The following is a 22633-nucleotide window of genomic DNA, read 5'->3' on the forward strand; positions in this document are numbered from 1 at the left end:
AGCTGGTCCAGCCCCAGAGCCTGAGCTCTTACACCCTCCACCACACTGTCCCCACTCACCCACCTCACTCAGGACGTCATCAGCGTGGCGTGAGCACAAAGAGAGGACAGACTATGGTCCGCCGGCCTGTCTTCCCTGCTGCCCAGAGCAGAGCTCTTGCACACCTGCTTCCCAGCACCTGGTGCAGAGCCCACCTGGCACAGTGTGGGGTGTGAGAGGGCTCTGAACAATCAGATGAAGGAAGGAACGCTTGCCTGTGTGTGTGTGAGACATGTGTACAGGAGGGTGTGCATGTACAGGCAGCTGTGAAAGAGTGTGGATGTGAGGCTGTGAATGGGGGTGAATTTGAGGGCTGTGTATTGGGGATTGAGTATGAATATTTGGGACGGTGCTATAGGGGGATGTGTGGAGTGTGTGCTGTGCGTTAGTGTGTATGAGGGTGGAGGGGATGGGGTGCTTGTGTGTGCATGTGAAAGAGAGAGAGGGAGGGCTGTGTGAGGGGCCATGAGAGCAGCGTGGACAGTGCGGGCAGCCTGTGAAGAAGCCTGGGCCCCGGCCATCCTCAGACAACCTCCAGACCCCGCACGGATGGGTGGAGGCCCGCCGCGCCTGCATGAATAGTTAAAGCCCTTAAACTGTGCCGCTTCATCATTGATATTTTTACAAAGTTGTCACAGAGAAATATCATTTTTCTTCCTCCTTTATTTCATTTTCTTTGGGATATAGTAATTAACAAAAGCCGTTAGATGCCAGCATTACTGTTTCTTTTGAAGTTTCTACATGGCTGTCACCCAGAAGATAAAGGCAGATTATTCAATCTTGACATTATAATTGTGGATGCCAGATAAAAGCCTGGATTAGACACTTCACAGCCCCACTCAGAAGGGAGAGTGAGATCCCGGCCGGCAGGAGGGGCACCCCAGCAGAGGCGGCAGGGCGGCTTGCCACGTGGCTGGCTTCTTTTCATCTTAAGTTGGACGGTACCCAAATCACACCATGTCAGGTGGGATGGGAGCATATTCACACAGAGGTGCAACAATCCAGAAGTTGAGGGCAAAGCCTGGGGTAGCCTTGCCTGGCAGGATGCTTCTCACCTGCCAGCCTGGATGCCCAGCTCCTGGAAAGCGGGGCTGGGGTCATCTCAGGGAGGGTGTCTGAGTGTGGCACTGAGTGTGGAACACGGCAGGCACGGGACATGCAGCTCCTGATGGAAGGACTCCCAGGTTCTACTCCTGACTTGCATAGCCTCCCCGTGGCTCTGGAGAAGGCAGGAGAAGCAAGGGTGTGGGAAAGTCATCTGCCTGCTGAGAGCCCACCCGAGGCCCTCGCAGGTCACCCAAGAGCAGTGCCACCTCATTGCCTGGAGGGGGCGCCAACTAGGGAGAAAGGCTGGGCGGGGCAGAGCCCAGAGGCCCCAGAATGGAGAGGGAGGTTCTTTAGTGGAGGCACAAGGGCCTGTATCCAGATGCCCATACTTAAGACTGGACGCTTCTGAAGTACAGGGACCAATGTTGTGTGATTTTCTCCGTCAATCCTAAACCAAGTCACAACCTTGGAATTCAGCTTCTCCAAACTGGGGTTCTCCATACTTGGTCCAGTTCACAGACAAGTCATCACTGTGTTAAGTAATGATAATGATAGGGAAAGACCCTGATGCTGGGAAAGATAGAAGGCAGGAGGAGAAGGGGACGACAGGGGATGAGATGGTTGGATGGCATCACCTTCTCAACGGACATGAGTTTGAGCAAGCTCCAGGAGATAGTGAAGGACAAGGAAGCCTCATGTGCTGTGGTCCATGGGGTTGCAAAGAGTCGGACATGACTGAGCGACTGAACAACCAAAACAACAAATAATAATAATAATGATATATTTTTTAAATGTATCAGTCAGGGTCCAGCCAAGAACCTATCAACCACTCTAGGTATTTAAAGCCGAGGGAATTTAACTCAAGACTGGTTACAGGAGATGAAGAATCAACAGGAGAGCAGGCCTGGAGGAAAGAAGGTGGGAGCTGGGTGACCAGAGCCCAGGGGCTGTGATGACCTGGCCAACCTGGAACTCTGATGGGTCAGAGACAGGAGCACTGCCAGAGATGATGCCCAAGGCAGAGATAGGGAGGGAGACACCCTGGCTGCTCCCTGTCTCCTGCCCTCTCCCCTTCCCATCACCAACCGGAGCCTCTCGTTGACTCAACACAACCCACCCAGGGGTCTGGAGGGGCCAGACCCCCAGGATACAGAGCAAACGGAAGAAAGGCAAGGAGGGGATCTGAGAGCAAGTGAACCAAGGGCCAGTACCCTGGCCAACATTCTTAAATCTTGAGCTGGATTTCCAGCTTCTCATGAAAAAGAACAATTTTGGGTCTGCACTCCCAGATGTAGCAAACATCCAGGGGCATTAGAGGCTGTCCCCTTCAGAAGGAGCATCCTTCTGTCCCCTTCAGAGGAGCATCTTCTTCTCCAGTTTTTCACCATTCCCACCAGGCCTGCCTTATTTGTTCACGGTACCTGGAGGTTCTTCCCTTCGCAACTCCCATACTAAATCAGTGTTCCCATTTCTCAGAGAGAGAAACTGAGGCCCAACCAAAGGGAAGCGACTTACCCAAGGTTACATAGCGGATCCAGAGCAGAGGCAAAACCAGAACTTAGATGCCCTGGATAACATTTCCTAAGCGCTGGATTGATGAGCAAGGAGTGGAAAGCACTTGTGAAGCGACCATGTATGTCAGTGGGGAAACAAGTGGTCCTTTACTGGACCAATGAAACAGTGGCACAGGTGTCCATGGTCCCCTGGTCAGTGAACTTTGTCAGGAGGACTTCAGGAGGATGACCAAGACAGGACCTGGGCGGCGGAGGCTGCTCTGAACCCGGCTCTGCCACCCAACTGGTATGTGACCTCAGTGAAGTCGTTCTTGGAGCACTAACCGTGAGGAGAAAGGACCACACGCCCTCCTGGAGCCTTCCCCACTCCATCAGGCTGGGACGTGATTTCCTGGACACAGGTGGGAGGAAAGCATCCTGCTAGAGAAGCCAGCAGAGTGCAGGAGGGTCCTTAAAAAGGAAGGTCGAGGGAGACACTGGGAAACATAAATCTGCCGGCACAGCTCTCTCAGAAAGGGCTTTAATTAATTGTTTTTATACGACATAAGAGCAACTCATTACCGAACAGCTTTGATTTGTGACACCTGCATTATAGATGATTTTTAAATTAACATTTCCCCAATAAAAGGTGTCAGTAGAGAGCTGAGGGTGCCCAGAGAAGTATAAAAGGATAATAATATGAAAATACAAATAAACACCAGCCCAGCCTAACAAAGAGGGCGGCTTAATCAATTTTACAATTAATTAAGGCTGCCTGGGGTAGCTGGAGCCCGGGAGGAGCTTGGAGGTTCTGGGTTGAAGTGCAGACATCAAATACTAGGAAGAGGGGAAAGGTTTGAGGCTTAAGAGAGAGACACAAGGAGAATGAAAGATGCTGCCAGGTCTCCCCTTAAGGGGAGAGAAACACTCCTCCTGAGCATTCTTTCTCCCTTTGTTCTCCTGGATTTATCATCTATTCCTTCAGCAAGTATTTATAGAGCCCCTATTACCTGTTCCAGGCTGAGTGATGAGCCCAGGCAAAGACACCAAGGTGAGAGAGTGCTCGTGTCTCCTTGGAGATGCTCAGAGCCCATGGGTCTGATCCAGAGTCCAGGGCACAGCAGTTGAGCAAACTGGAAAGGTAGGCAAAGGCAAGACTATAGAGGCCTCTGGAAAACATCAATTACATTTGGATTTGTTTTCAGATGCCCTTTGAAGAGTTTCAGGTATAAGAGACACAGGCTAAGATTTCCATCTTAGGTAGATGCCAGTGAGTACTGCACTAGAAGGGTGGAGGAAGGAAAAACAAGTCACCCAAAATAAGTCACACAGAAAAAGACAAGCACTGTGTGATGTCACTTACATGTGGAACCTACAACATACAGCAAACCAGTGAACATAACAAAAAGGCAGCAGACTCACAGATAGAGAGGAAGATGAGTAGTTATCAGTGGGGACAGGGAAGCATGGAGGGGCAAAATAGGCATCAGGGAATGAGGAGTAGAGACTATTGGTATAAAATAAGCTAAAGGATCTTCTGTACTTTGGCCACCTGATGCTAAGAGCCAACTCATTACAAAAGACCCTGATGCTGGGCAAGATTGAGGGCAGGAAGAGAAGGGAACGACAGAGGACGAGATGGTTGGATGGCATCACCAACTCAATGGACATGAGTTTGAGTAAGCTCTGGGAGATGGTAAAGGACAGGGAAGCCTGGCGTGCTGCAGTCCACGGGATCGCAAAGAGTCAGACACAGCTGAGCGACTGAGCGACAACACCAATCTATTGTACACCACAAGGAATACAGTCAATATTTTATAATAACCGTAGATGGAGTATAACCTTTAAAAACTATGAATCACTATATTGTACACCTGTAACTCTTGAGAGTTCCTTGGACTGCAAGGAGATTAAACCAGTTAATCCTAAAGGAAATCAGTCCTGAATATTCACTGGAAGGACTGATGCTGAAGCTGAAGCTCCAATTCTTGGCCACCTGATGCAAAGAGCCAACTCATTGGAAAATACCCTGAGACTGGGAAAGATTGAGGACAGAAGATCCTGCACCTGAAAGCCAGAGGAATCCTTCTAAAATGAAAGCCCATCACATATACTACTGTCCAAAAAGTTCCCAGGTCTTCCCATGCCCTCAGACCAAAGTCCAAACACTGTTACAATGCTCATCAAGGACTTTCAGAATCTAGTCCCTGCCTACCCACTGCAGCACCACGCTAACCCCTCTCCCTCCTTGCTTTTTGGCCCAAACACAGAGGTCTCCCTTCAGGATCTAGACTAACGTTGCTCCTCTCATCTGTGTTCTTTCATACCCATGGTTCCTCCGCCTGGAACATTCCAGGTGTTCTGTCTTGCATCACCTCACCTTTCCATGGTCTGGTCACCTTCAGCTCCATATCCCAGGCTGCAAGCTAATCAGATGCTTTTGTAATTGTTTGCTGAATTGAGTAGATTCCCCCCAATTTGTAAACTCCACAAGACCAGGAACTATTTCTGCCTTGTTGGCCCCTGTTTCCCCAGCAACCGGTAGGCAGACCACATTGCCGAAAGAATTAACAGATGAACCAAATGATGTCACAGAATACAGTGTGCCTTATCCAAACTAGAAGTTTAGATGTACGTTTAGACCAAGAACCAGTATCTTCAGCTTATCAGCATACCTCTCATTGGTCAGTTTGCATCTTCACATATGCCCAGGAGAGGCATTGGTAGTGTGATGAGAGCAGAGGGTGGACCTCCACTTGAGATGTTGCATTGCCTGCTTCTGTGAAGCCAGTGGGGGTCATGAAGCCAACAGTATGTCCACATGGTCTATGAACCACCTGGTTTCTGCCATCTCCATATTGTCCCAGGCCCCAAGAGGACATGGCTATCAACATGGGCTCCTGGCTGAAGGGTTTGGGTGTTTAGCTCCCCTCTGCCTGGTAGGAATAGATGAGTCCTTCCAGACTGGCCCCAGAATCGAGCACCTCCAGCTCACAATTCCATGCTGGACCCATTTACAGAGTTCAGAGGTAGTGTCAGGGTTTCAGGGTTAGGGTCAGGGTTACAGAAGTGGTTATGGGGAGTCTGCCACCATCAAATCAGCAAGTAGGGGGAAAGACTGGGGTGGAGGTCAAGGTCGAACACTTGGGTCCTTCAGAAAGGGTGAGATGGTCTGTGCCTGGAGGAACCCAGGAGGGTTTCTTGGAGGAGGTAGGCTGGAGCCGCACCAGGAAGGACAGGGAGGGTCTGAGATCAGGAGGTTCCTGATCAAGTTGCTGCTTCCTTCATCTTCAAAACCTTTTACCAGGAGGAAGCATCCCCGAAGGCTAGCTTTCTCCTCATAAGTCCACTAGCAACACAATTACTGATTGTCAGGATGGGAATGGACCACAGTCCAACCCATCCATTTTATAAATAGGGAACCTGAGGCCCAGAGAGAAAAGCAAAAATCATCCTTTGCATTTGAATAAATGCATCCTTTGTGGTGGAAACGGACTTCTTGCAACACACCTGACAACAGGCATTATTCTCTTCATTTAACAGATGAGGGGGCTGCGGCCCCAGGGGTCACCAGGCGAGTAGATGTCACATGGGATCTGATAGAACCAGGACTCAAACCCAGGCTGGTCCGAGTCCACACCTAACACCCCTGGGTGAATGCTTCTGTCTTTGGTTCTAATTTTTCCAAGGCACAGAAAGGATAATTGACAGTTGATATCAAAAATATATGTAGCTATTTTGATTGACAGTATAAGCTCAGTGATGGACAAACACAGAATGATTCTATTTTTCTCAGTAACTGCTGTCAGCTTTGCCCTGCAAGCCCCAACCCCAAAAGCTGGTGGTTGAGGGAGGCGAGGGAGGGATGGGAGAACACAAACTTGCCAAATAATAGTATCTTCATCCTTATGATTTTCCTGGTCCCATTTAATATTTGCAGCAGTCACTTTCTAATGATTAAGGAGCGTCGTCCTGTTCAAAGCTGCCTCCTGCGTAGCTCCCATCAGCACCCCAGCGGGGATGGGACTGTCCTGGTTGTGAGTGACTGACTGCCCCTTGGTAGGTGACTGCATGCTGCCCTGCAGCATCCTGTCTAACTCCGGCCACTGGTGTCCTCACTCCAGCGGACCTCTAGCGTGAGGGGAGGCCAGCTGCCAGGTCCTTACAGTTAGAGTAACACTGGAACCCTATCCACAGCCTCTGACATCACGGACCTCCCAGGGCGTGGCTGCCCCTGCTCCTTGTTCCTGGCAAGCCTGGGGAGAGGAGCATGGCTGTTTCCACTCAGCAAATTCTACTCTTTTCTTTATACAGAGAAGGGGGTAGAGGACACCTTGCTTCTGCTAAAAGGCCCTTCTCTCAGCAAAGCCTGGAGTGGATATTGTGGTGGGACTGCTCACTTTCCACCAAAATTCAATCTCCCCTGACAAAAAAAAACATGGTCAGGCCAAGGTCACCATCCAGACCAGGAGTCTGCACACTCTACTCCACCTGGCCAGACCAGACCACTGCCTATTTATGAATGACCCGTGGACTAAGAATGGTTTTTACATTTCTAAATGGTTGGGGGAAAAAAATTCATGCCATGCAATTTATATGAAATTTGAATTTCAGTATCCATGAATAAAGTTTTATTGGGATATAGCCACACCCATCATTTACATATTGCCTATGGCTGTTTTCAAGATACAAGGGCAGAGTCAGATACCTGCAGCACAGAGCAAACAGTCCACAAAGCTGAAAATATTTCCTGTCTGGCCCTTACAGAAAATGTTTGATGACTCCAGATCAAGATTTCCTTTCCCAGCCTCACTTGCAGGTGGGGGGCGGTGGGGAACGTGCTAAGTTCTCACCAGTAGAACTGGACTGAAAGTACTGGAAGATATCAGGGGTGCCCCTCCATGCTCACTTCCACCTCTGGCTGGAGCCAGGCGTGGCAGTCCCCATCACGGAGACCACCAGCAGGCTCACAAGGATGGAGGGACTAATGGCTCAGAGGACCCAGTCCTGAATGACTGAAAGTCAGAACTGTCCTGCCAACCTGGCTATTTACCTTAAATCCTAAGGTGAGAAAGACAGGAACTTCAGTCCTCTCTGTGCCATTGCATTATTATGACAGAGCAGCACATCCTCACCCTGGCTAGTATGGATGTTTATCTGCAGCTGGGCACTGTCTCCAGAGACCTTCGCTTACAAGTCCCAGTCATGTCATTTTAGGATATTGTTCTTGTACAGGAGGTGATGCACACCATAGATGGGGTTGTGCCCCTCCGTGAATCAGCAGAGCCCTATGAACCTGATAAGAGTATTGTTCCTATTAGAGTTCTCTTGTTTACAAGGGAAAGAGGGGCACTAGCTAAATGAGAGCAACTCAGGGAGAGAAACTAGTTCAATATATAGTTCAATATAAAGCAGATTCTCACCAGGATCCCCAAATAGAAGGCCAAGAGCAGCTAGGCCCCATGGGAACCAGCAATTGCGGCGCACGCCTCCAAGACCAGGGGTATCCGTGCACCTCTTGGCTCGCCTTCTTGGTTGGCCAGCTCCCTCCAGCCACTCACAGCTGGTGACCATGATTGGTACCCAGTTCTAAGTCAAGCTCATCAGCTCTTCCTCCTCCCAGGCTCAGCCTCTTCCCGATGCCTGCCCCAGTTAGGAATCAGATTGGCCCATCTTAGGCTTTTGAGTCAGAATACCCAAAGCATACAGTGTGGAGAAGCCTCTGCTTCCAGTGCCCACCTTGGATCGATCAGCTGAAGTCTGGAGGATGCAGACATAATATAAACACAGCTGCCACCCACGCAGCAGGCACTGGGAGACTGGGCTTTCTCTTAGCCAGGAAATCAGCCCCTTGAGGGAGCTGAGAAGGGCCACAGCTAAGAACTTGGGCTCAGGGCTAGAGTGCTGGTTCAGCCCCAATTCCTTCTTGTGTGACCAGAGGCAAGTTTAGTACACTCATTTTCACCCCTATGAAATAGGAATCATAATTAAATCACCTGCCTCATAGGGTTTTCAAGATGATAAAAGTAAATTAATCCATGTAAAGCACTTAGAACAGTACCCCTGACACATAGTAAGCTTAGAGGGAAGGTGAGTGATTGGGATTATCATTATCTTTTAAACAAGAAGAAAACAGTAGGTCAAAACTCTATTCCTTGCTGTAAAACTTCTCAATGTGTTCTGAGTGAGTGATTCAAGTCAGCTTGAGCAAAGCCCAAGTGGGCCACAGGCGCACTTTCCTAAGGAGCCCAGGGTACATGGCCGCCATCTACTAAGGACTCACTCACTCACTCTATGCCCGGCCTGTGCTCGGCCCCGTACACACATTAGCCCTCTTCATCCTAAGGAGGACATTCCAAGAGGGTCAAGAAGTTGTCCAAATGCACGTACTTCAGGCTTAATCCCACTCAGTGAGTATTTCCACCAGCACGGATGACCCAAAGGGGCCACTGTAGGCCAGTTGCTGAATCGTGCCCGTTTGGAGATAAGCCTGCCAAAGGCAGAGACAGGGTTCCAGGAGCAAGGAGATGGAAGGTGGAATGATGCGGACAAAATATGAGGAGGCCCAGAATTGGGAAAGGAAAAGCAGCACCAGCCTGGGGAGAGCGCATCAGGTTTGGGGGTAGGGGTCACCAGGGTACACGATTATGTCCATGGTCCAACCTCCCCCATAAAGCTGTTCAAACGCATGCATCAGAGTCCCCATTTAGTAAACGGAGAACTGGCCTGGAGCACAGCCGGCAGCCCCGGGTGCCTGTCCCAGCTCTGCCTCCCTGTCTCTGTGTGACCTTGATGGTGACACCCCTCTCCCAGCCATGGTAGTTCTATATGTGACCAGATGACTCTAAGGCCCTCCTGACTCTGGTCCCACTATGGTGATTCTCTAGTTTCTGTTGTGTTCTTAGAGGCAAGCCCTGAGCACAGGCCACCCCATGACTTCCATCCCAATGTGGCACTACGGACTTTCACTCCCCAATTTATCCTGTGCTTAGGAATCATGGAAAAAAAGTAAAACTATTATCCTCAAAACCCCAGCAGGTCTCTTAATGACTACTCCACTAATTAGTAGCAGCTGTTAATGAAGTGTGCAGGTACAAGCCTAGCCTCATCAATTAATCCATACATGCTCCTGGGCTGCTGTAATATTTAAAGGGGAAATCAATACTTGGCAGCTGGGCCTGGGGAGGTCGGTCGCATGGGTAGGGAAGGTGTAGCATTGTAAGGAACTTGTAACTAAAATAGCTTATGCCTGGAGCATAGTGCAGTGGAGCAGAAACCAGGACAACTCTTAAGGGGCACAGGAATCCAGGCATGCCTGTAGAATGGGGGCAGAGGGGATTGAGTGGGCAGGTCAGCTGGCACCTGCTCCACAGATGGAGAGCTCCAGCCAGGCCAGCAGGGGCGCACAGCGGTAACATCCCTCTCCAAACTGTTATCTCACAAAATCCTCTTATTCCTGCAGGCTGGGGAGGCTGGGAGACGAGGAGTCCCACTATCACCTCCTCTTGGCAGATGTAGGGATCAAGGCTCCAAAGGAAACATGCTTTTGTCCAAAGTTGCAAAGCAAGTGAGAGTAACAGTCACTTTTCTGACCAATGCTGTGCCAAACACCCTACACACGTCTTTTCATTTAAGCCTTATGCGTCTGAGACAAGAAATGCCAGTGCACCACTTTGGAGACGGAAGCACTGAGGGTCTGAGAATTTAAAACACCTGCCTAACAAAGCTGGTCTTTAGCAGAGGGTGTTCAAACCCAGGCAATCTGACTTCAGAGCTCATACACTTAGCACACGTGGGCTCCTGAGCAGCAGTAAGCCTTCAGGCCTATAGAGTGAGATCCAACTCCCTTGCATAATTCACAGCATCTTGAACTCTGGCCCTCTACTCTAGTTTCCTATTGCCGCTGTAACAAAGTATCGCATACTCACTGGCTTAAGGCAACATAAATCTACTATCTGGCAGTTCTAGAGGTCAGAAGTCTAAAATGATTTTCACCGGGTTAAAGACAAGGTGTTGAAGGGGCTACATTCTTTCTGGAGGCTCTAGGGGAGAATCTGTCCTCTTGCCTCGTTCAGCATCTAGAGGCGCCTGCATTCCTTGGGTCATGGCTTTTCCTTCCTGTTGAAGCCAGCAATCCCATTACTACAACCTCTGCTTCCATCACCACATCTCCCTGACTCTCTTCTTCTGCCACTCTCTTATAAAGACCTTTGTGTTTACAGGGGACCCACTCATATAAACCAGATAATTTCCTGAATAATCCTGCATAATAGAGTCACTTTTGCTACATGAAGTAATATAGTCATAGGTTCCAGAGATTAGGATGTGGACACCTTTGAAAGTGAAAGTCGCTCAGTCATGTCCAACTCTTTGCAACCCCATGGGCTATACAATCCATGGAATTATCCCGGCCAGAATACTGGAGTGGGTAGCTGTTCCCTTCTCCAGGGGATCTTCCCAACCCAGGGATTGAACCCAGGTCTCCCACATAGCAGGCAGATTCTTTACCAACTGAGCTATTAGTGAAGCCTGATAGCTCTTTGGGGGATATTTACTCTGTATGACATAAGACATCTTTGGGGGATATTTAATCTGTATAATATGGGCTTCCCTGGTGGCTTAGTGGTAAAGAATCCACCTGCAATGCAGGAGACGTGGGTTCGATCCCAGCGTCAGGAAGATCCCTTGGAGAAGGAAATAGCAACCCAGTCCAGTACTCTGGCCTGGGAAATCCCATGGACAGAGGAGCCTGTCAGGCTACAGTCCATGCAGTTGTAACAGTCGGACATGACTTAGCAACTAAACCACCACCCCTAATTTCTATAACATACTGTCTCACTGTCTACCTCTTCACCCTCCTCAAACACCTGTATCAGTCAGCATCCAGGTGGAAAGACCTAAGGATTCTTGGTATTTCAAACAGAAGAAATTTAACATAGAGAATTAGTCCCACATGTAATGAAGAGCTGTGAAGCCAAACAGCGGCTGTTGAAGCAACCAAGAAATTAGCAAGAAGCTTTTTGTGACCTTTCCCACTCCACTGATACAGACACACACAGTTAAGGTCAGTGATCCGCTCCTCCAAACTCCAGTGACCAAAGTGCCAAAGAAATGGCTGAGTTCCCTAAGCCTCTGGGTGGTCTGTGGCGCGTTGCATGTACTGAGTCCGGAGGCTTGCACAGAAGAGGCACTCAGAGAAGGTGACCTAAACCAGGGCCTCCTCCTTCCATAACATCGGTGAGGGCACAGCCACAGCCCCAGACCACCAGAGGAGGTCATGGTGTAGGTGAGGCAGGCAGACAGGATGCAGTGACTCAACAGCTGACTGTCAGCCCCTGAAACCAGGGACTGGGTGTTGAGTGAACTTTACTCTCAATCACAGGCTCAGCCAACAAGCGTCTTACCTTTTTGGAGAAAATGCTGAGAGCAGACAGATCTGGGGGAAGAGACCTTGGGCTGGTTCTGGAGGGCCTGGCAGGAATCTCAATCCACAAGCTGCTTGAGGGAAGTACCAGGTTTGCTTTAGCTAAGCCATCAAGCCCGCTGTCTTCCCCTGTAAGAGACACAGGAGGCACCATGGTTATAATCCTGGGCGAATAACCTTTCCCTCATTGGATGTTATTCCATGGCTCCTCTTCCCCATGCTAACATAAGACATCTGAGATAAGAGAAGGGAGGAGATTAAAAGAATATACCAGGGAGGAAGGAAAAAAGGGAGGAGCAGGAGTCAGGAACCAGCCTTTCCTGTGAGCCTGGGTCAGGGTCAAAGGGGGACATGTACTCTACGAAGCATAAATTCACCTCAGATCTATCCAGGGCACAAGCATCCCGCCCCCTGGCCAGAGGATGATGGTTTACTCCGGGGTCCTCCGTCCTGGTGAGTATCAGCACTCACAGCTCCCCCACCACTAGCAGACCACACCCCTGGTGGGGGAGGTGGCAGGGCTCTGAGACTCGCTGCTCTCCCTAGGGCTCCTCCTGGCACACCAGTCAGTATCCAGGCTCCGGCCAGCCCACCTGTCCCCCGTCCAGTCCTCAGTGCCACGGCCTTGATTAGGCTCCTGCCATTCCCTCTCCTGGGTTCCCCCAACAGCCTCCTAACAGTGTTCCTGCCGCCCACCTCACCCCCTAATCTAGTCTTCATGTGCCACCCAGACTGGTTTTTCTGAAATAGAGCCGGTCATGTCACACCCTTACCTTTCCCGCCATGTCCAGGGGATTCAAGGACTTCACAGTCTGGTCCTCAAGTCCCCCCTCCCAGTCCCCTCCCCGCTGCCACCCGCTTCCCTTCTGTCTCTGATCACCCTCCAGGAAACTAGCTGTAAGATATCTCTCTGTGTCACACACACACACGCATGTCTTTACACTTGCTCTCTCTGTGCCTAAAATTTTCTCCCTCCCCCACTCTGGGGATAATCTCACAACTTAGGGACCTTTTCAATGCTGTTCTAAACTGAGTCTTCGGAACCCCATTCGGGAGTGAGCTCACACCTGAAGGCTGTCCCCACCCCGACCCCAGCCCCTCCTGCTGCTCCCTTCCTGTTTCCCCATGTGGCCTCTACCCGGTCCCATCCGTATCAGCTGCATCACCGTGAGTGCCTTCCTAACTAGCACCCACTCCAGGCCTGGCGTTTGGAGGAAGGTGGGCAGCGCAGTCCCTTGAGAGTGCCCACAGGCATGGCAGGGCAGGAATTGGACTCAAATAGTTGGTGTCCATTCATAACCACTAATGTTCTGCTACATGTTCGAGCAGGACCCTCCTTCCTTTACTATCCGTGGGCCCACGGGGAGCTGAGTAACAGAGAGAAGACAGAAATCAGCCTGGCTGCTCACTGAAGATCAGGAAATGCTGTTGACATCATGACATCTGCCAGCACCTTGGGGAAAGGATATAACCCCTTCTCAATGCTATTTCAAAGGACTTCATTTGAACAAGGCTATGGATTAGTCAAAACCCCTTCTCCCTTGGTGGCATTTTATCACTGCCATTCACTTCAGTCGTGCCATCACTATAGCAATCAGCACCCCACAACAAGCCAGGGCCACTGGGAGAGATGAGAGAAGCCAGCCCAGTGTAGCCCTCAGCATAACTTCAGGATTGTTCTTTCATCTTCCTGGAAGTTTTAAGCATCCTATAATATTCACCACTCACCCAAGAGCATCACGAGGTCTCAAATGAATTTGGGCTTGGCTGATTCAATCAACATCTTACCACATCAACCTGCCCCATGTCGAGGGACCCAAGAATCATCAACCCAACTGCCATTCATTTACTGATTCTTCAAATATGTACTGAAAGCCTAACAGTTACAACAGTTCTCACAAGGCTGGGGTACAGGAGCAGACCAAAGAGTGGGTCCCTGCCCTCACAGAGCTAGGAATCTAGAGCGGGGAGCCAAACACAAAGTGCTCATCAGTGCGGGCAAGGCAGAGGGTTTGCTCCAGAGAACAAGAGGGCAGAGAAGCCAAATGGAAGAATTTCTTCTTATTTTGCAAGAAGAAAGGTAGGGCAAATTATTCCAAGACCAAGCAAATGGCAGCTTTCCCCCTACTGAAGAGTTTAGAAAAAGTAAAATTATTATGTTAAACAGAAAACTGTGTTAACAGTAGCCAGTCCTGGAAATATCACCCCCAGACTGCTGTTCTGTACCTGGAGACCCCAGAATAGGGCAGCTCCAGCTCTCACAAGAGAGTGGTCCGAACAGCCCTCCCCCAGAGCCTGCACAGAGGCACCATCCTGCCCAGCATGCTTGCCCTCACACGCCCCCCACAGGCTTCCTTCTCCTCCTCAGTCCTCCCAAGCTCTGCGCATCCATGCATTCACTCAAGCTGTTCCCTGCCCCTGCAATGACCTTCATCCCTTCTCTTCCAAATGCCAGCTCACTCCAGGTTCAACTCAGCACCATCCCGTAAAACAGCTTCTGGTCAGGCCTCTCACCCCTCTGACTGCGGTGTCCCGGTCCCTCCTCTGTAGCAGAGCTATTTGTGTACACATGCCTGGCTGACCTGCCCAGGGGCCAAGGGCACCCAGGACAGGGCATGCAGAGGACAGAGAAGGGGGTGGTATGTGGGAGGCCCACTCCCTGCCAGGAGCATCATCTCCACCCATCCTCACGTGGGCAGCCCAGAACAGGCAGATGCACGGCCACAGCCCAGTGGCCAGCAGCCAGGTGTCCACGTGACACTCAAGAAAGAGGCTGACCTGAGGGTAACAGAGCTCCGACTGACAGCAGACCTCCTTCTACTCTCCCATGCTGCCGGATCTCAGGTGACGCTCAACAAATATCTGATGGATGAGCGAGTGTCTGAACAAAGGAATGAACACCCTGTCCTCTCACCGGTGTGCTGACTCCCGCTAAACACACAGGCCATGCTGGGCTTTGAGTTGCCGGGGGGAGAAGCTCTTCTGGTGCCTTGAGCAGTGTCGTTACCTGAGGGAGAGCCTTTATCCAAACACTGAGCTGGCTTCTTAACTCGGTCTCCTAGAGAACTTTCTAGACCCTTCCTCCAACACTGCAAATGGGAGCCCAGTTTTTATGAGGTTCTAAAGCTGTACTCAGTGACAGCCTGGAATCAGCAAGTATCAGATTCAAAAGCCCTTCCAGGTCTAATGGGCCAGCCCTCTGCTCTCAGAGGAGGGGTTAGTTGCTCAGTCATCTCCAACTCTTTGCAACCCCGTGGACTGGAACCCGCCAGGCTCCTCTGTCCATGGGATTCTCCAGGCAAGAATACTGGAGTGGGTTGCCATTTCCTTCTCCAGGGAATCTTCCCAACCCAGGGATCGAACCCAGGTATCCTGCATGGCAGGTGGATGCTTTACTGTCTGAGCCACCAGGAACTCAATCCCAAATACAGCCAGCAAGCAGACTGGACCAGGCCACGCTGCTCCCAGCCTCATGCTTCTCCAGCCAAGCCTGTGAGCAGCTCCCTCTCTCACTTCCAGTACTGCTGGGCACACGAAGAGGTAAACCAGACCGTCTTCCTGATCCCATCCTATGACTGAGACGAAGCGGGCATTGTCTGCAGATCACACAGAAGATCTGGATGCACGACGTTCATTTGTCAGTTAGGACGAGGGAGCTTTTGTCACGCAGCCTGGGGCAGGCAGGTGGGGATGCTTCCTGAGCATAATCAGACCAGGGTTGTCATTTCACAAGAAATGGGGTCACGCTCATGTTAATAGGAGGCACACACATTTCTCACCTATCTGAAGGGGAGCTTGAGAAGGGAATTAATTCTCACAGTGGTGAGACATGTTTGATTGCTGTTGGTTTAGAGGAAACCAGCCCCAGCCTGGGGTGAGAGCCTCCATTCCTCCACACCCTTCTCTCCCTGCTCCTTTCCCCCTCACCCCTCCTCAGAGCAGGGCTCAGCCCTCCCTCCACAGAGAAAAGCAGAAAGTGGGCAGGGAGGAAGCCACCACAGTTGGGAGACGGAAGAGACAGCAGAATCTGTGAAATACAGGAATAGGAGGAGAGGAGGGAGGCATGACGGGGATGCTCCTACAAAGACTTGGGAGAATCCACATGTCAAGGTCAGGTCAAGGGAATAAAGTGCCACTCTATCCTGCACCCTCGTTGCCCACACCCTTTAGTCCAGAGCTGATCAAGGGGCCTGGTGGGCTACGGTCCGTTAGCATCGCAAAGAGGTGGACACAACTGAAGCGACTTAGCACACACACATGTACACAGGGGTGACTTTTTGCTGCCCCTCCTCCCCATGAAGCCACCCAGAGGGAGTTCCCAGATGTTGCTGAGTGCTTCCTGCAGACCATTGGGAATGACATCCCCACTCCCAGACCAAACTGTCCCTCCCCAGAGGCCCTTAGAGATGAGCCACATGAAACTGAGGAAAATGGACTGGCCTCATGGGTTCCAGCTCTAGTCTTCTGCAGGATTAGCAGATCAATGCAAAGCAATGTTGGAGGGAAGAAACCTTAGGAAAATGTACCTACTCTTCGGCACCCCCATAGGGAGAGCCCATGCTGTGCCCCAACCCTGCAGAGGAGGGGACAGGGAGGCTAGGTCTGCTTCCAAGGCCTGACCTCCAGTGGCCAGGTCTCCAGCGACCAACTGCCAAACTCACCTGGGCCTTCCTGGTCCATTAATACAAAAACTCCAACACAATTCAACCTCCCTTAATATCACCCATCTCAGTTCAGTTCAGTTCAGTCACTCAGTTGTGTCTGACTCTTTGCAACCCCATGAATTGCAGCACGCCAGGCCTCCCTGTCCATCACCAACTCATGAATTCACCCAAACTCATGTGCATCAAGTCGGTGATGCCATCCAGCCATCTCATCCTCTGTCGTCCCCTTCTCCTCCTGCCCCCAATCCCTCCCAGCATCAGGGTCTTTTCCAATGAGTCAACTCTTCGCATGAGGTGGCCAAAGTACTGGAGTTTCAGCCTCAGCATCAGTCCTTCCAATGAACACCCAGGACTGATCTCCTTTTGGATGGACTGGTTGGATCTCCTTGCAGTCCAAAGGACTCTCAAGAGTCTTCTCCAACACCACAGTTCAAAAGCATCAATTCTTCAGCGCTCAGGTTTCTTCACAGTCCAACTCTCACATCCATACATGACCATTGGAAAAACCATAGCCTTGACTAAACGGACCTTTGTTGGCAAAGTAATATCTCTGCTTTTTAATATACTATCTAGGTTGGTCATAACTTTCCTTCCAAGGAGTAAGCATCTTTTAATTTCATGGCTTCAATCACCATCTGCAGTGATTTTGGAGCCCCCAAAATAAAGTCTGACACTGTTTCCACTGTTTCCCCATCTATTTGCCATGAAGTGATGGGACCAGATGCCATGATCTTATCTCAACTCCATGCAAACCAGAAACCCCTGACTCAGGGGCTCCTCCCACCTTCTCACCCCTCACCCACCCTCGCATTTAACAACTGCTTTCATTTAGTATCCAAAACCTACCCTGCTGAGCGATGTTCTCAGTGCTGGAGACATTACGTGAACCAGGCATGCTCCCTGCCCTCCTGATGCTCACCGACCTACAAGAGGTCCCAATATGGGACCTGGCAGTGACCATGCAACTAGAAAGTGCTGTGATGGGGGAAAGACAGTGTACTGCATATGTGCAGGAGATGGTCAGAGGGTCCTCAGGCGGAGATGGAGAAGGGAGAAGTCTTCCAGGCAGAGGGAGGCATTGGCCAAATCCTGAAGGTCAGAGAAATTGAAAATTTCGTGTGTCCAGTGGTTAGCACTGGAGGAGGGGAGCCACAGGGTGGCAGCCACATCTGATCCAGCCTCCTAAGCCACTCCAAGGAGACTAGAATTTATCCCAAGGGGCAGCAGAGAGCCTTCCAAGGCAGTGGCAGGTCAGGTGTGTAACTGGAGGTGGAATAGAGGGCATATTAGAGGGGCCACCCAGAGGAGGCCAGATCAGGCCCAAGACTATTACCATAGGCGGAGGCAGAGATGGGGGCACAGAGCAGAGGATGGTGAACAGAGTGGCGACCCTGAGAAGGCAGCACCTAGCCTTGGGCAATGGCGGGGACGAGGAGTCAGAGGCGCTTGCTGCCAGTCTCTGAGCACCTGCCAGCCGCTGTGATAAGCCCATGTTGTCTAATCGTCACCATCTCATTGGATCCTGCCACAGCTTTGTGAAGCAGATGTTGCTATTATGCCCATTTTACATCTGTGGAAACTGAGGCTCAGTGAGGTTATCCTCTCTGACTTAACTTAAGTCAAAGGGCCAGAAAGTAGGAGGCCCAGGATGACTCAAGGTTTGGGGGGCAACCAGGTGAAGTGGGTGTTATTGCCCTGAGAGGTCCAGTGGGAGAGGAACGGGCTTGGAGAGGCAGCGAGGGCTCAGCGAGGGGCATGTAGTTTGGGGGCCTGCAGGACACCAAGGTGTTGGGGTCTGGCGGGCAGTGGAATGTGTGGGTCTGAGGGTCAAGGGTGCAAGGTATGTATGGATTGGGGAGCCTATGTTTAGAGAAAGGAAGCCACACGCATGGAGGAGGCTGTCCATGGCCCGTGGTCACAGAAGGAGGTCATGGACAGAGCTCTGGTAACACAGACGTGGGAGCGGTAGGCAGAGCAGGTCTGGGGAGGAAAGGGTTAGCTGCAGGCCACTCTCTACCTTGACTGGGGAAGAAAGAAAGATGACCGGGTCAAATCGCCTCATAATCGCTAATGTCAGAGCCCCTGGCAAACACACTAATGATATTGGCTAGCAGAAGGGTTCTTATCTATGGAATGCTTTTAGCAAGATGTACCATATCTGTCCAGCACTGCTTATGGTAAACAAACCTGGACCCTATGGATTTATGGGGTAGGGCTCCCTGGGAAATGTGCAAACTGTGTAACTATCAGAGAATAAAATGGAGATACTGCATGAACAAGATAGCTCCCTTTATAGCAAGGGATGGCTCGCATGGGTCACATGAGACCTCTTCTGATAACCTGAATGAGGCAAAAAAAAAAGAAAAAAAATGGTCTTAGGGAGTAGTACAGGTGGTCTTGAGCCTCATGCTTTACCTGTGCCTCACAATTATTTTGATCCTTGCAATTTCTGGCGTGCGTGTTAAGTCCCTTCAGTCATGTCAGACTCTTTGCGACCCTATAGACTATAGCCCAACAGGCTTCTCTACCATGGTAGTCAACAGGCAAGAATACTGGAGAAGGTTGCCATGTCCTCCTCCAGGGGATTTGCCCAACCCAGGGACTGAACCTGTGTCTCTCACATCTCCTGATTTGGCAGGCTGTCTTTACCGCTAGCCCAACTTGGGAAGCCCTTGTAATTATTAGTAAAACTTAATACTGGATAAGGGTTCTGATTCTTAGGAAGCTGACTTTTCAGTCTGAGTCACTGTATTTTGTCTCAAGGACAGAAACTTGCTAAACTTGGCCATAATCTTTTGAATTTTCTGCCCAGCCCCAGGACTGTGCCAGACTTGAGAAGTGACTCCTTGATCTTGCTGATGAATGAGCATCTTGGGACGGGAGAGGAGCCATGAAAGGCTTTCTATGCCAGGTAAGGTGATATTTTGTCCAAACAGAGGCAGCAAGATGCTACTGAAGGCCTGAATGTAGGGAAGTGACAAGGTCAGATTCAAACTCCAGAGAGGCCCCTAGGTCAGTGTAGAACCCGCCTGGGAGAAGGTAAGCTTGAGAGCAAAGACCCAGGTTGGAGCTCATCCAGGAGAAAAAGCACGTGGCCCTGGATAGGTCGTGGCAGTGGGAATGAAGAACAACTGGTGAATTTAAGACTTGTTTAAGAGTTAGCATGGATGGCACACGGGAACTGAAAATTTGGCAAGGAGCAGTGAGAAAGAGGGAGCTGAGGTTTCTCACTTGGGTAAGTAGATGGTTAATGGTGCTAGAGATAGGGCTGGGGAGCATGGGGACAAGGAGACTTGGGGAAGATGAGAGGTCCTGCTCTGAACATTTCAGTGTCTTTGGAAAATCCTCACAGAGTTATTTGGATAACGCAGTTCTGAAACTCAAGAGCCATGACTGGGCTGGAGATAGAAAGCAGATTCCAGGTGGTGGATGATGCCTTGAGCCAGATGAGATTTCAAAAGAAATGTGGATGGTGAAGAATGAAAAGGCTCAAGCCAAGGAACACCAAAGATTGAGGCAAGAATTTGCAAAATGGAGTACAAAGACCTCATGCATCAGATGACCAAGGGGGGTGTAAAATGCAGATTCCTGAGCCTGCATGAAAAGCACACGACGTATGGAGGGTAGACTATTCTCTCAATAAATGTGTCTGTGAATGAAGACCAGGAGAAGAACAGCTGAAAGGAGAGGAGAGAGGAAAGAACTCCACTGTGTATAGGGATGAGACACAAACATGCCTGAATGCTGATGGAATAGTTCAGTAAAGGGAGAGCATGAAGACAGCGCAACAAACAGCCCTTAAGACAGCAGCAAGTGGTGGCATTAGCCTTGGTTAAAAAAACATCTGGAGAATAAAGACAGGATGGTGGACAATGTCTTAAAATTTAATTGGCATTGCCACTTGACATCTTCTATTTTCTCTGCAGAGCAAGACCTGGGGTTAACTGCAAAGAGAGAGCGAGAAGGAGGTGATAGCAGAGGTTTGTGGAGAGAAACAAGCAATAGAAGTGAAGCAATACTAACAATGCCCATGGTTCTATAGTGAGTATGCTGCTGCTGCTAAGTCACTTCAGTCGTGTCCGACTCTGTTCGACCCCAGAGACGGCAGCCCACCAGGCTCCCCCGTCCCTGGGATTCCCCAGGCAAGAACACTGGAGTGGGTTGCCATTTCCTTCTCCAATGCATGAAAGTGAAAAGTGAAAGTGAAGTCGCTCAGTCGTGTCCGACTCTTAGCAACCCCATGGACTGCAGCCTTCCAGGCTCCTCTGTCCATGGGATTTTCCAGGCAAGAGTACTGGAGTATGGTGCCATTGCCTTCTCTGCTATAGTGAGTATATGTTGGCTCAAAATGTGAGCCAGTTGAGATGATTTTGTCCAGGTCAACAGAGCCTAGCCCGAGAAAGTTCTTTCTACAGTCTCCATACTTGTGAGCTTTTGCTTGCTTGCTTGCTAAGTCACTTCAGTCGTGTCCAACTCTGTGTGACCCCATAGACGGCAGCCCACCAGGCTCCCCCATCCCTGGGATTCTCCAAACAAGAACACTGGAGTGGGTTGCCATTTCCTTCTCCAATGCGTAAAAGTGAGAAGTGAAAGTGAAGTCGCTCAGTCGTGTCCGACTCTTAGCGACCCCATGGACTGCAGCCCACCAGGCTCCTCCATCCATGGGATTTTCCAGGCAAGAGTACTGGAGTGGGGTGCCATTGCCTTCTCCATAGTGCCCCCTTGGATTGCAGCCTAACAGGCTCCTCTGTCCACGGGATTTTCCAAGCAAGAGTACTGGAGTGGGGTGCCATTGTGAGCTTTTAGGTCACATAAAAAATCAGAGCCTATACTGAACAGACCTTTGCCTCTCCACTTAGCTTCTAGGAGGGACGGGATGAACGACACCACCCTGAGGTGAGTGGGCTGCCATGCCAGCATCCAGGGGATCTTCCTGACGCAGGCTTGAACCCATGCCTCTAATGTCTCCTGCATTGGCAGGCTGGTTCTTTACCACTGTGCCACCTGGGAAGCTCACAGAGGATCTTGAGGGAATTAAAATCACTCAAGTGAACATAGAAGCCAATCAGCAGAATCCACGTAGGGGTTCCATGAAGGTCAGAGGTTCCAGTGGGTTCCATATGAGCTTCAGTCTGTGTAGCTGCTGTTCTCTCCAAGCTTGTGCTCAGAGCGTCCTAGGGGCTGTTTAATGGAAAGGTCTGGCTCTACTCCAACCTCATTCATCAGAATCTCTGGGGTACAACCCATTGGTTACACTGATAACCTCCTAACCTTAGGAGCCCTGGGCCAGGGCCTGACACAGGCATGCAAACCAGAAACGCAGAGTCATCAGTGTCCAGGCTTGACAGGCTCTAGGATGCTGACTCACAGCTCTCACAGACAATGACCAAAGCTCAAGTGCCAATATCTTCATTTGCAGCTGGTTCTGCTGTCTGACCAGCACGTCCTCTCCCCGAGGACCAGCGATACAGGAATCCAGGGCACTAGAGTGTCACTAGGGGAGCCCGTGGCACCAGGCTGTGACAATCCTTCTTCATGACAGAGGCCAGGTGCAGCCATTCAGGGTCTTCAGACACATGCCCCTGGGCCATCCTAATTCCTCTGCTCCACTGGGCTGGTGAGACTCCATGATGAGCACCACCTTCACATGCATTCGGTCAGTTGGTCAGTGATTTCCAAGCTTTCCTGACCCACTGCCTCTTGAAGGGATTTTGTGTCCTTGCTTTGCTCCATTTTATGACTTAATGTCTGGGTTGAGTGGTCAGAGGGCCACTGCATCCCCCTCACATTCAGATTCTTGGGTACACTTCACACTTTTAGGGTACTGCCTCGTCCCCATTCACAGATAAGGGAACCAAGGCCACCCAGAGTAAATGTCAGACCCGAGGCCACCTGCCTTCCTCCTGGGAAAGGCTGAGGTCAGTGATAGCAGAGACAGCCAAGAGGGGAGAGGCTGGCTTGGGGGC

General features: G+C 50.5%; 2 long non-coding RNA genes across 17 annotated transcripts in view; one reads left to right on the forward strand and one right to left on the reverse strand.

Annotated features, from left to right (window-relative positions):
• Positions 1–682: 682 nt before the first annotated feature.
• Positions 683–22633, reverse strand: part of LOC147342854 (uncharacterized) — a 153460-nt gene continuing 131509 nt past the window's right edge. For 9 of the 16 annotated variants that reach the window (XR_015156767.1, XR_015156765.1, XR_015156764.1 and 6 more), the window contains 3 exons: positions 11984–12132; positions 3590–3748; positions 683–1258 (listed from right to left, as the gene is read on the reverse strand). This is a non-coding gene — a long non-coding RNA (uncharacterized LOC147342854). Of the gene's footprint in view, positions 1259–3589; positions 3749–11983; positions 12133–12274; positions 12516–12776; positions 13068–22633 lie in introns of those variants that run through there. The other 7 variants (XR_015156756.1, XR_015156770.1, XR_015156760.1 and 4 more) reach the window with 5 other exon arrangements.
• LOC147342855 (uncharacterized) lies at positions 11219–15140 on the forward strand. Its single transcript, XR_015156771.1, has 3 exons — positions 11219–11643; positions 12386–12456; positions 13333–15140. It is a non-coding gene; the product is annotated as an uncharacterized LOC147342855 (long non-coding RNA).

Source organism: Bos grunniens, chromosome 28 (genome assembly GCF_055505025.1).
Source record: "Bos grunniens cultivar Pamir isolate PY7600 chromosome 28, Bosgru_T2T1.0, whole genome shotgun sequence".
Taxonomy (NCBI): Eukaryota; Metazoa; Chordata; class Mammalia; order Artiodactyla; family Bovidae; genus Bos; species Bos grunniens.